Here is a 12,886-nt window from a genome sequence, read left to right as displayed (position 1 = left end):
AAATATCACCGGGACCACTTTATAAATTTTTATTTTGGGAAAATTATAACCAACAATAAAAGTAATATTCTTGGTTCCAAATGATTGAAATCCAACTGAAGTTTAGTTTATTCATGTTACAAGGAAGCCTGGGGTCAAGTGGATTTTAGAAGAGACAGGATTCAGGTAGTCAATGAGGTCTTTGTCTCTCCTCTTTCTGTTATAACTCTATCTGGGCACTTTTCTCTCTTTTCCTGTATCTCTCTTTGTTCCTGTATATTTTTTCACTGTGTCTCTCTGCATCTTTTTTGGTCTGTCTCCGCATCCCTGTGTCTCTCACTCTTTCATTGCATCTCTGTCTCTATTTCTAGCTACATCTCTGCCACTATTTACCTGCATCTCTTGATCTCTCTGTGTTTCTATTTGTATCTCTAATTTTTGCATCTCTCTTATCACCACACAACTTATCTTTGTTTCTGTGTAGGTATGTGACTGCCTGTTTCTGTTGTATTTCTAGAGTGTCTACCAAAGTTTGAACACTTTTAGGAAAGATTCTGGTTGACTACGCCATAGTAACATGCACACCTCTCAAAAACATTATCATGTACATGGATGCAGACAGCCTTCAGTTCACCCCCTTTAGTAGGAACATGGACTGGACCTTCCAGATCTTGGTGATTCTTTAATGACTGCCCAGTGTGAAGGGGTCTACACCCACCATGTGCAGCACCACAGCCTCCAACCCCATCATCGTGGAGTGGCATAACGGCCAGTTAGATTCTGTGGACCCAGGAGATGAGTGCAGAGTTTCCTCTGCTCCTCAGGTGCATTGCTGGAAGTGCTAACTCACACTCATCTCACCTCTTGTCTCCTGCCTAGTCACCTGATGTCACTGCTGAGCTGGAATTTCCCAAGGAGAGAGCTTTCCTTATCCATGGATATAATGACCTGTTGATTCCTGTTGATATTCTCTAACCAGGTGTTAAAGAGGTCCCTGCACACGGAGGCTCTCTTGACATGGGCCAGCACAGAAAGCTAGTCTCCATCTCAGTCTCTGGGCTTGTTATATGGCCAGGTGGCTGAGAGCTTGTCTTTGAGGTAATGAAAGGCCTCCCCTTCTCCCTGCTCCCTCACCTACTCATTGGGCCATTGTCTTCTATACCCCAGGCTGCAATGCAGGTCACCAGACATGGGCACTGTGAATGTGTGGGCAGATACACTCAGGAGCATTCTTCTCCTCAAGGTCATAGTCTAAATCTGCCCAAAAAAGGATGCTGAGTGGTCAGAGGTTTTGTGCTGGTTTTGTCATCTTCCTCAGAATGAACATTGTCATTTATCAAAGGAGTCAAGAAGGATAACACTTAGGGAAATGGGGAGCACTTGTGTGGGTGTATAGTGAGCACTTATTCTCCATATGTAGCACTTTGCTTTTGAGCCTGCAAAAACAAGAGGCAGTGATGGATACTGAACCTGGCCCAGAGTTTAGGCAGACATTGAGATCTGACTTTTCTAGTTGAAACATTAGCCCTCTTATAAGGGTTAGTGGTAGGGTATATTCTAGGGCATTCTTATGGTTCCACACTGCCACACTGGCCACCTGCTGGGAGATTCCTTTTAATGACAGGGTCAGAGTCATCTTCCATTCCATTGACAGCTTCATAGCAACAAGTATTTTTGTTTGTACCAGATTTCATTGGGTAATATAATCTTTAACTAATAATTTAATCAAAATAACATTACATCCTTTATAAACAAGTTCCTAACAAAAAGAGCTCAGTCTTAGTAGGCATACATCTTGGAGAAATGTATGGGTGTGCTAGAGAAAAGCCTGCTGGTATTTACCTTGTGGCTTTACCCTCCATCACATCAGTCAGTATGTCTTTCAGGGACAGTGACAGTCATCAACCTGACATAAGCTTATGCACATTTCCCAGATTCCTCTGTGGTTCTTGTGGAATCATGTGACCAGTACCAGCCAATAGAACTTGAAAGTGGATGCAAGCTCTGTCTACTTTGTCTTTTTCTGAAAGCTATTGTTGAGGTGATGGTGTGTAATACATTGGAAACTCCATAAGCTGAGTCCCTTGAATGTCTGTAGAATTGAGTCCTCTTTATTGAGTTAAGGCACTGAGATTAAATTTTTACTGCAGTTTAATATCTTAATGTAACATAACATTTCCTCTGACTACCTGGGAATGTTTAACTTAAAAAACGGAGTTCATAAGTTGATAGTTAATAGGGTGAGTCAGTTGAGTTAATAGAATTTAAGAGATGATACATTTTTAAAAAACATTTACTACTTGGTTTTCTTCCACCCCCAAAATAGCGACTAGAACAAGTGCTTCTGTAGAGATGCTGTCCTGACCCATCTATCTCCTCCCTTCAGTGCTGAAGGATTTATTCCCTCAGTTGCTGGCTGACAGTCCTCAGCTCTCAGCTCTCCTCCAGAGTTGCCTTAGGTGAGGATGGCTGCCTCACCCAATTTCAGCCCCCTCCCCAGGGGAACTCTCCAGTGACTGCTCTGTGTGGGGCTGTAGAGGTCCCGAGCCTCACCCTAATTTGGGTCAACTCTGAAGGGCTCCTGAAGCTTCAGAACTCCCTCGAGATTTGGATGAGGACTTTTTGGGGGCTGTATAATAGTCCAACTTCTAAAACTCTGCTTTAAATAATAAGTCACCTTACATCATCCTTCTTTCAGTTACTATTTTAATTTACATGTACTTATTTTTGTATCTTCATCCCTTGTTGGAAGTATGGCCTTGTTGGAAGATGAAGGTATTGTCATCACTGCTCTTCCTTCCTCCTCTCTTATACGCTTCCACTTGCCAAATTGAGGTACCTGCACTTTTAAAAAATATTGTCAAAATTGAAAATATTAACATTCTTCTGTAACAAAGATTGTCTTGGGGTTTGTTCATAGCTTATTTAAAAAGTTGAAGAAAGTTATTTAATACTATAATTATCACTTATGATGAATCTCTTTTCAGTGATGTCCTGAGTTGAATATGCTGTTTCTTGGATTCCTTGTCTCCCAATTACCTTTAAAAAAAAGGTCAAAGGGCCAGGCCAGCATGGCTCAGGGGTTAAGCATCAACCTATGAACCAGGAGGTCACATTTCAATTCCTGGTCAGGGCATATACCTTTTTTTTCTTTATTGATTAAGGTATTACATAGTGCCTTTAATCCTCACCAAATTACAAAGCCAAAGTTTTTAACCCAACTTTATAGATAAAGAAACTGAGGCTCAGAGAGCTTAAGAAAATTAGGTTCCAAGCTCAAAAACAGATCGAAAGCCATTTTTCTATCTACTATCCAATGGTTTTAAAACATTGTTTAGTAAAACCCACAGTAACAGCTATATTTTTCATTCAGCTAACACAGACAACACACATAGTACACACACACACACACACACGTTTCATGAAACTATATTTACCCTTATTATATGGACTACAATAGGTAATTTATAGTCTACTAGAGGCTCAGTGCACAAAATTTGTGCACAGGGGGTGGAGGTGTCCCTCACCCCGGCCTGCACCCTCTCCAATCTGGGACCCCTCAGGGGATGTCTGACCGCTGGTTTAGGCCCAATCCCACAGGAATTAGGCCTAAACTGGCAATTGGACATCCCTCTAGCAATTCAGGACCACTGGCTCTTAACCACTCACCTGCCTGCCTGCCTAATGCCCCCAACTTCCCTCCTCTGCTGGCCTGGTCACCCCCAACGGCCCTCCCCTGCCGGTCTAATCTCGCCCCCATCTTCCCTCCCCTGACGGCCTGATCTTGCCGCCAACTGCCCTCCCCTGCTGGCCTGGTCACCCGCAACTACCCTTCCCTGCTGGCCTGATCACCCCAAACTGCTCTCCCCTGCTGGCCTGATCACCCCTAACCCCCTGTCAGCCTGATCTTGTCCCTAACTGCTCTCCCCTGCCAGCCTGATCTTGCCCCTAACTGCCTCTGCCTCAACCCCCACCATCATGACTTTGTCCGGAAGGAAGTCAGACGTCCGGAAGATGGCCGGTTGACCTGGTCTATTTAGCATATTACCCTTTTATTAGTATAGATAGATTATACAGGATAGGATTGCTTAAATGGGGGTGGGGGGAAGCCTTTTTCAGCAGGAGGAGATGCTCTTGGCAGACAAAAATACATAATCCCTATATCTGGACTGATAGCCAGCCATATGCACTATACTGTCAAACTGGTCATTAAAAAATTGAACCACTTTCTTACACCTTACACCAAACAGCCATTGCCCTTAAAACCACTCCTAAGCCCCAACCTTAGGTTCTGCCTTTGCAGTTCATCCAGATTAGGTTATGATTGGTCAGCTTCTATGCCAGTCAGTGCCAGAAGCTCTGCCTCCTAGGCAGCCATTGGCTCCTTGCAGTTCACCCAGATTAGGTTCTGATTGGTCGGTTCTATGCCAGTCAGAGTCTCTGGGCCTATCTTCGGGCCTGATCAAAGAGGTGGGGCTGATCAGCAGCCCCCATGGAGGTTCAGAGGAAAGAGAGGTGCTGCTGCTGCCAAGGCCCAGAGAGAGAGAGAGAGGCAACTGCTGACCAACAGCTGCCACGGAGGCTGTGGATCAGACCTTCCCTCTCTCTCCGGGCCTCTCTCCAGGCCTGATCCGCAGGCCTCTGGGCAGTCAGTGCTGGATCAACGTGTCCACAGCGGCAGCAGTCAATGGTGGGTCACCATGGCAACCCAGCACTGACTGCATGACTGACTTACTGTGTTCGGTCAAGCCTTTGGTCGATCATTAGGAACCCTGGGTTTTCATATATAGGATTAGTTAATGAGAGAACTAGTATGATACACTAGGTAAAATGGCCTCTCCTATCCATGGTTTCACTTTTTGCAGTTTCAGTTACCTTCAGACAACTATGGTCTGAAAATGTTAAATTGAAAATTTCAGAAATAAGCAATTCAAAGGATATTTTGAGAGAGAAAGAAAAGTGAGAGAGACCACATTCACACAGCTCCTATTACAGTATATTTTATAATTGTTCTATTTTATTATTTATTATTATTAATCTCTGTGCCCGATTTATAAATTAAACTTTATCATAGGTATGCATAGAAAAAAAACATAGTATATATAGGGTTTGGTTTCAGGCATTCACTGGGGGGTCTTGGAACATATTGCCCATGGATAAGGGGGAACTACTGTATAAGGAAAATCTTTTTTGTTTGTATGTTTTTTTCAGCTTTATTTAGATGTAACTGATATATAACATTGTGTAAGTTTAAGATGTACAACATGATAATTTAATACACTATATATTGTGAAGTAATTATCACAGAGCATTGGTTAACATCTCTATCATGTCATAAGATAAACATTTTTTTGGTGTGATGAGATCATTTCATATCTACTCTCTTTGCAACTTATAGTATATAAAAAATATTGTTAACTATGCTATGCTTAGATTCCCAAACTTACAAGTGGAAGTTTGTACCCTTTATTTGAGGATTGTCATGAATTCTTTTTTAAAGGTTTAGTAGAATTCACTAGTTAAACCATCTGGGCTTTTCTTTGCTAGGAGGATTTTTTAAGATATTTTTATTTATTTCAGAAAGGAAGGGAAAGGGAGAGAGAAATAGAAACATTAATGATGAGAGAGAATCATTGATCGGCTGCCTCCTGCACACCTCCTACTGGGGATCGAGCCCACAACCCAGGCATGTGCCCTGACCGGAATTGAACCTGGGACCCTTCAGTCTGCAGGCTGATGCTCTATCCACTGAGCAAAACCAGCTAGGGCTGCTAGGAGGTTTTTGATTACTGATCTGAACAGACCAATTTGTTTACTTATTGGTCTGTTTAGATTTTCTATTTCTTCAAGATTCAGTCTTGGCAGTTGTATGTTTTCAGCAATTTTTATAATTCTTCTAGGTTAATAAATTTGTTGGTATATTTTTAATTTCTGTGGTATTAGTTGTAATGTTTCCTCTTTTGTTTATAATTTTACTAACTTGAGTCATCTCTCTTTTTTTCTTAATGTTATTAAAGATTTGTTAATTTTGTTTGTCTTCTTTTAACCTTAGTTTTGTTGATCTTTTCTATTGTCTTATAAACCTCTATTTTATTTGTTTCCACTCTGGTTTTTGTTATTTCCTCTTTTATACTAACTTTGGACTTAGTTTGTTCTTTTTCTAGTTCCTTGGTGTATACTTAGTTTGTGTGTGTGTGTGTTTTTGAGATCTTTCTATTTTTATTAATGTAGGCATTTATCACTATAAACTTTCTCTTAGAACTGCTTTTGCTGCATCCCCTAAGTTAGTGTGTTGTATTTCCATTTTCATTTGTCTCAAGATATTTTATGACTTCTCTTTTGATTTCTTCTTTGACCAACTGGTTGTTCATGAGTGTGTTGTTTAATTTCCACATATTTGTGAATTTTCCAACATTCCTTATGTTTTTGATTTCTAGTTTTATACCATTATAATTAGAAAAGATAGTTGATATGATTTCAATCCTCTTATTTTTTTAAGACTTGTTTTGTAACCATTATAACATTTGCTCTATCTTGGAGAATGTTATGTTTGCACTTGAAAAGAATGAGCATTCCACTGGATGGGATTTCTTTTGAATGAAATTTCTGTATGTCTATGTTAGGTCCATAGGCTCTAAAGGATAGTTCAGGTAAATTATTTTCTCATTGAATTTTATCTTTATGATATACCCATTGTTCAATGTACTATTATTATACTCTTGTCTATATATCCTATCAGATCTATTAGTGTTTGCTTAATATATTTAGGTGCTCCAGTGTTGAATGTATATCTCTACATATAAAAGGCTAATGTGCAAAATGTCCCCTTGGAAGTTGGAAGAGGAGCCTGGGAGTTTGATTGCTCGCTATGACATGCACTGATGACCAGGAGGTGGCACAGAACATGGAAGGTGACCAGTGGTGGTGACAGGGAGCTGAGGGAATGAGGGAAGGATGAGGCGGGGAGGCGGGGAGGCAGGCAACCTGATCAGTCCTGATCACTGACCAGACCTAGGGACCCTACCCGTGCATGAATATCATGTACCGGGCTTCCGGGGTTCTTCTCCCAGCATCTAGAAGGGTTCAGGAATCTGGAGAAGGCTGTGCATAGATTAAAGAGTCCAGAGATGAAATATAATTTTGAAAGGCATTTGGGGATCAGAGGGCTTAGCTAAAAAGATCTAAGATCCAAGATCTAAATTCTCAGGTCTCCTTGTCCCAGGATCCCATGCTTTTTATTAACACAATTTGTCCTGAGGCAAGGCAGAGATATACACTTCAAAGGGTCAGGGTTTCATACAGAGTCCATTGTCAGAATGGGGGAATTAGCCTACTGCTGTTCAGGTGTTTGGCCAGTAAGAGGCAATAACATGTAGATTAAGATGCCCTTTATCTGTCTTGCAGCCAAGAAATCAATGTAATGTATCCTATTCAGGTTTGGGGAAATGCCTTCAGCCATTCCCAGATGAAGCTCTGCTGTCATGCTGGAAATCATCTCCGGCATCTCACCCTTTTTGATTTTTTAAATTTAATAAGAATGTATGTTTTAAGATTTTTAAACTCAATGGAAAGGACAGAGTTCTATCATGTCCCTTTAAATTGCTGCCAGGCATCAAAGGAATCAGTTTTCAGTAAGTTTCTTTCTCAGCCAACAGTTCTTAGAGTCCCAATTTCAATGTCCAACAGTTTCTTATGTGTAAATGTCAGCAATGATATTCTAGTTCTTGATGGTGGACACGCGTTGGCAATGCAGGTCCGACCTTCTCTGGTTTGGTCCTGGGCAACCTGCAGCGATGCACAGCTGCTGACTGCTAGTATGGCAAGGGATCTTCACCATCTTCATTTCTCTGGACTGTTTCTTTTGTGTTGTTCTGGGGGCCACTGCTTATTCTGTGGCTGGAGCAGTCCCGTCAGTTCCTCTCTGGGATCCATTGTTGCAGGAATCCACATGGTCTTGGGGGAATTTTCTTGGAAATATACAAACATATTCTCGACCAAAAGTTAATAAAGGAATCTTTTAATAAAGGAATTTATAAATTAGACTTGGGATCCTTTTAATTTTTTCCCCAAACAATTTTCCTTTGACTTATTTTGACACCATATGTGTTTTCATGGGTGTCTTGTTATTAGCATTACAAGTGAAAAATAATTTTCAAAGTAAAAATTTAAAGCAATTAAGGCTTTTGCTTACAGGGCATTATTCCACTATGCCCCCTTTTTTGATTTAAATATTAGGAGGGTTTTGGAAATTTTGCAATGCAGTCTTGATAACTTTTAATTTCAATTTCTTGTATAGAAATATGACTGCTCTGGATTCATTGTATGTTAAGCAATTTTTATTATGAGATGAACCATCAATAAAAAATTCTAGTTAATACTTCAGGAACAGTTTCCTGTTTAGTACAATTAAGTTTTCAAATATTCAGTTATTTCAATTAGCCAATTTAAATTAATTTGAAATAAGGTTTATTTGTATTATCATTTTTAACTTTACTTGTCCTAGGTTATGGACAGTAAATGACATTAATTAAACCTTTGTAATTAGTCTTTGAGTAACTTTACATAAACTTTGTTAGAGAGGCCAAAACACAAATTATTTACCTTTCTATATTAGGCCTAATATATTGATTTTTAATTACAGTCCTTCAGATATTTGAAGGTAACCTCTCTTTATTTCCTTCCAGAATAATCTCCAGGCCACACCTAGAGAGAATTTCAACTTTAAGAAAATGTCTTTTTCCTTCTTTTATACCAAGCAACAGACATTGTTGCTTTTTGGATGTTGACTGATAGTGCCAGGCCATGTAAAAGTAAATGGCTTTCCTTAAGGTCATGGTGACTATTATTACAGTCAGATTTGGTATTTTAATAATTTTTAGTTTATTCTGTAAATATTAGTGAAAGAGATTTCAAATTTTTCTCTTTCTTACTAAATTTAGAATAATATTTTTAAACAGCATTCCCTTTCGACTTATTTGCATATACAGAGGGATCATAGGAAGCCTCAGGAATTTTCTTAAATTTTACTAGGATTAAATTGCTTACAAAGATATTGGCTTCTCATATAACTTAATTTATATGAAACCTTGATTATTTTTTTTAAAAAAACTAACTTATTAAGAAATTTAAGTAGGTATTTTTATTAAAAAACAAAGCAAGTAAATTTTGTTAATTTTCATGTCTGATTCACAAGGCACAAATGCCGCTCCACCTCCAGCCTAATTTAAAATGCAGGCGGCTAGGGCTTTTGTCTTTTAAATTCTGTCTTAAAATTCTGCTGTTGGATTTTAAGAAATATTTAAGCTACTTTATTTTGTCCTTCTTGATAGATCCTCCCTTCCCCCCAACTGTTAGGTGGAGTATGACATAACCTATGGACTGGAAATACCTGAGTACCTAACCAGGCACCTTATATGGGCTATACATTGAACCACCAATCAACACCTGCCAAATATCCTAAGCCCTTGTTCCTATATGGACCATACATTAAGCCACCAATCAGCGCGTGCCGAGTACACTAAGCCCCCATTCCTTCCCATTCTGCCCCTCAAAAGGCATGCTCACCTCTGCACATGCTACTGTTCTCCCCTTGCGAGACAGCCCGGCAGGTCCTTCTCCTCTAATAAAGGCTGTAGTCCTGGTTTTTAGCCTCGGTCTGATCTTTCATTTGGTGCCGAAACCTGGGAGAGGTGCACAGGAGTGTGGATGATCCTCGAACCAGCCCCCAGCTTCTGTCTCCTGCTCTGGCTCTGCTTGGTGGTATGGTTCTGAGTTTATTGGCCCACTCCGGACACCTCTCAAACCCTGCTGTACCAGGACACGTGGGGATCTCGTCTCTTCCTTCACACCGGTAGGCTTCAGGGACTTCCCCCCTTCCCCCCCATCATTCCCTTGACCTGGAAGGGCCTCAGAGTTTCCCTTCTACTCAGCTACACGTTCTACGTTCTATGAAAGCCCAAGTACCTGGCCGGGAAACTCTGCTCTATTCTACGGGAAAGGTCTTGAGGTGACGACCTTGGAACCTTTTCTTGTCTCTCTCTCTACAGGTTGGCTGAGGGAAAAGGAAGACGCTCCTTGTTTCTTCCCCAACTTCCCGGTGGCCCTTCCCTCTGGTTATGGGGACCTCTCAGTCCAAACCCCCTCGAAACACACCCTTAGGGTGTCTCCTCGCCAATCTCTCAACTCTTGGTTTTTCTGGCTACATCAAACCAAATAAGCTCATTTTTTTCTGTAACACTTCCTGGCCACAATATAAACTCGACAATGGCTCTCAGTGGCCGGAAAACGGCACTTTCGATTCCAATATCCTCCGAGACCTAGATAATTTTTGCCACCGGACAGGGAAAGCTTTCAAAATCCCTACAAACAGGCTTCTTTTTTCCTCTGCTCTTGCCCCTCTCTTTACTCCTCATGTTCCACTCATCAGATCCTCCTCGAGAAGTCTCCTTCCCCCTCTCAAACCGATCCTCAGTTCCTTTCTTTGTCTTCTGACTCTTTCGACCCAGCTGATCATTCCTCTCCACCTTGCCAGCTCTCACTAGCCCTCGCCACCCCCTTACAACCCCGCCATGAAACCTGCACCCCATGCTTTACCCTCTAAGAATTCTAACAGCCTGCCTTCCCCTGTGCGCTCCATCTAATCTCCACCCCCGTGAGTGCCAGCAACTAAATTCACAGTTGGCTGGCCAGTTCCCTTTGGGCAAGGTTGCAAGGGGGAGGGTATTATCCAGGTAGCCATTCCCTTCTCACTTTCCAATCTTTCTCAAATAGAAAAACGCCTGGGCTCTTTCTCTTGAGACCCTCTTAAAAAAAAGCAGCCGCCTTCTTCCCAGTCCCTGAGAGCCCAAATCCTGAGAACATGAGCTCCAAAGAAGCCTTTTCCATCTAACACTCATTCTCAGGCCACCCAAAGACTGCCTTCCTCAACAGCCTCTTCTATTCCCACGTCTATTCTACCCCTGGGGGAGGCAGCAGAAACTGAGGGCATAGTCTGAATCCATGTCCCATTCTCTATGTCCAGCCTCACACAGATTGAGAGCATCTTAGATCTTTTTCCACTGACTTGACCACCTTTACTCCCCTGACATACGCCCCAAACTTCCAAAAATAGATACAAGTCCACAAACCCTTCAAAAAGAACTCCTTAATCTGACCTTTAAGGTCTTTAATAATAAAGATGAGGAGACCCAAATCCAAAAACAAAGGCGAGATCAGGCCAAGGCTGAGTCCCAGAAGGAGGCCTTCCAGCTCCTAGTCACGAACCCCAAATGAAGTGCCGGTCCTCCAACTGCGGGTAAGTCAGGGGCTAAGCCTCCTCCGGGCCCTGCTTCAAATGCAGCAAGGAAGGACACAGGGCCAAGTCCTATTCAAACCCGAGACCCCCGCCTGGGCCCTGCCCAAGGTGTGGAAGGGAAGGCCACCGGAAATCAGACTGTAATCTGGCCCCTCCGGGTCGGACCTCAGCCAGTCCAGCAAGGCCGCCCGCTGGATCCGGTTTGGAGCTCCCAGACCTCCTGGGACTGGCCACCGAAGAAGCTGCCCAGGCCCTGACAGGGCCCCACAGACTTACATCACCAGGACAGAGCCTCGGGTAACGACTGTGGCGACAGGTAAGCCGATCTCCTTTTTAATTGACACTGGGGCCATTTATTCTGCCCTCTTCGAATTCGCTGGGACCCTTGTCCACTCCTCAGTCTCTATTATGGGGGTTGACAGATTAGTCTCACAGCCATTAGCCACCTCATGTCTACACTGCATCTTATTAAATTCCCCCATTCACTCTTTTCTCATTCTACCTCGGTGCCCAGCCATGGCTAGTATGCATTCCCTCATAAAGCCCAGTTGTCCCAAACCACAGTCACCTACCTCAGTTTCACTCTCTTACCTCACAAGGCCGAGCCATTCCTGGGACTGTAAACACCCTATCTTCTTATCTCCTCTGTGACTGTCCCCTCCTCTGAAAAAGAAATTTTCTCCTTTCTCAGGCTCACTGGGTACTCTCGCCTCCAGGTTCACAACTTTAGTCTTCTTGCAAAGCTCCTCTATGACATGACATGGCAAAGGGATCCCCTCACTGAGCCTTTAGATCCCAATGCCAACGTTCTCACCCCTTTAATGCTCTCAAAACTGCTCTGACCTCAGCGCCTTCTCACCCCGCTCCCCTCGCCCACTCTACCCTTCCCAAAGAACAACTTCCTTGACTGCTCAGGCTTACTCAACAGTCTGGCTATTATCAGAAACTGAGATCATTATCTCTAGGAAAAAATGCAGCAGTTTTAAAATCCAAGCAGCTAGAGGCCTGGGAACAAGCTGTGGGGCCTACTCCATCCTCCCCCTGCCTTTTCTCCAGCCTCATCTTCCACTGCTCCTTTCCTTCCCTTTCTCTATTCCTTTGGATAACAGCCCATTCTAACATTCCCTCTCACTTTCACTGCAATACAATCTCAATCCCTCATCCATCACCCCTTATTGGTAGCGCCATGGCGACTACCCTCAGCTTGGAGTGCAGAACTAGAAAAAAAAATCTCATACATTTTAGTCCACCTCTTCTCCTTACACCTTTCAGCTTGTCTCCATGATCAGGGATTTTGCTTCCTCTGTGGGGAAAACACATCTGTCTCCCCATCAGCTGGACAGGAACCCGTACTCTCGTCTATCCCTCACCCATGACATCATCCCCCCGCTTTGTCTTCCTGATGTCTTTTCAATCTGATAATGACCCTGCTTTCATCTCTCAGATAATGCACCTGGTCTCTCAAACGCTAAACATCAAATGGAACCTCCACATCCCCTACCACCCTCAGTCTTCAGGTAAAGTAGAAAAGGCCAATCATCTCTTAAAAACACATCTAACCAAGCTCTCCTTAGAGCTCCATATGCCGTGGACTGAACTTCTCCCCCTGGCACT

This window comes from Myotis brandtii, unplaced genomic scaffold (genome assembly GCF_000412655.1).
Source record: "Myotis brandtii unplaced genomic scaffold, ASM41265v1 scaffold1445, whole genome shotgun sequence".
Classification (NCBI taxonomy): Eukaryota; Metazoa; Chordata; class Mammalia; order Chiroptera; family Vespertilionidae; genus Myotis; species Myotis brandtii.
The sequence above is the reverse complement of the archived record's forward strand: the minus strand, read 5'-3'. Positions refer to the sequence as shown.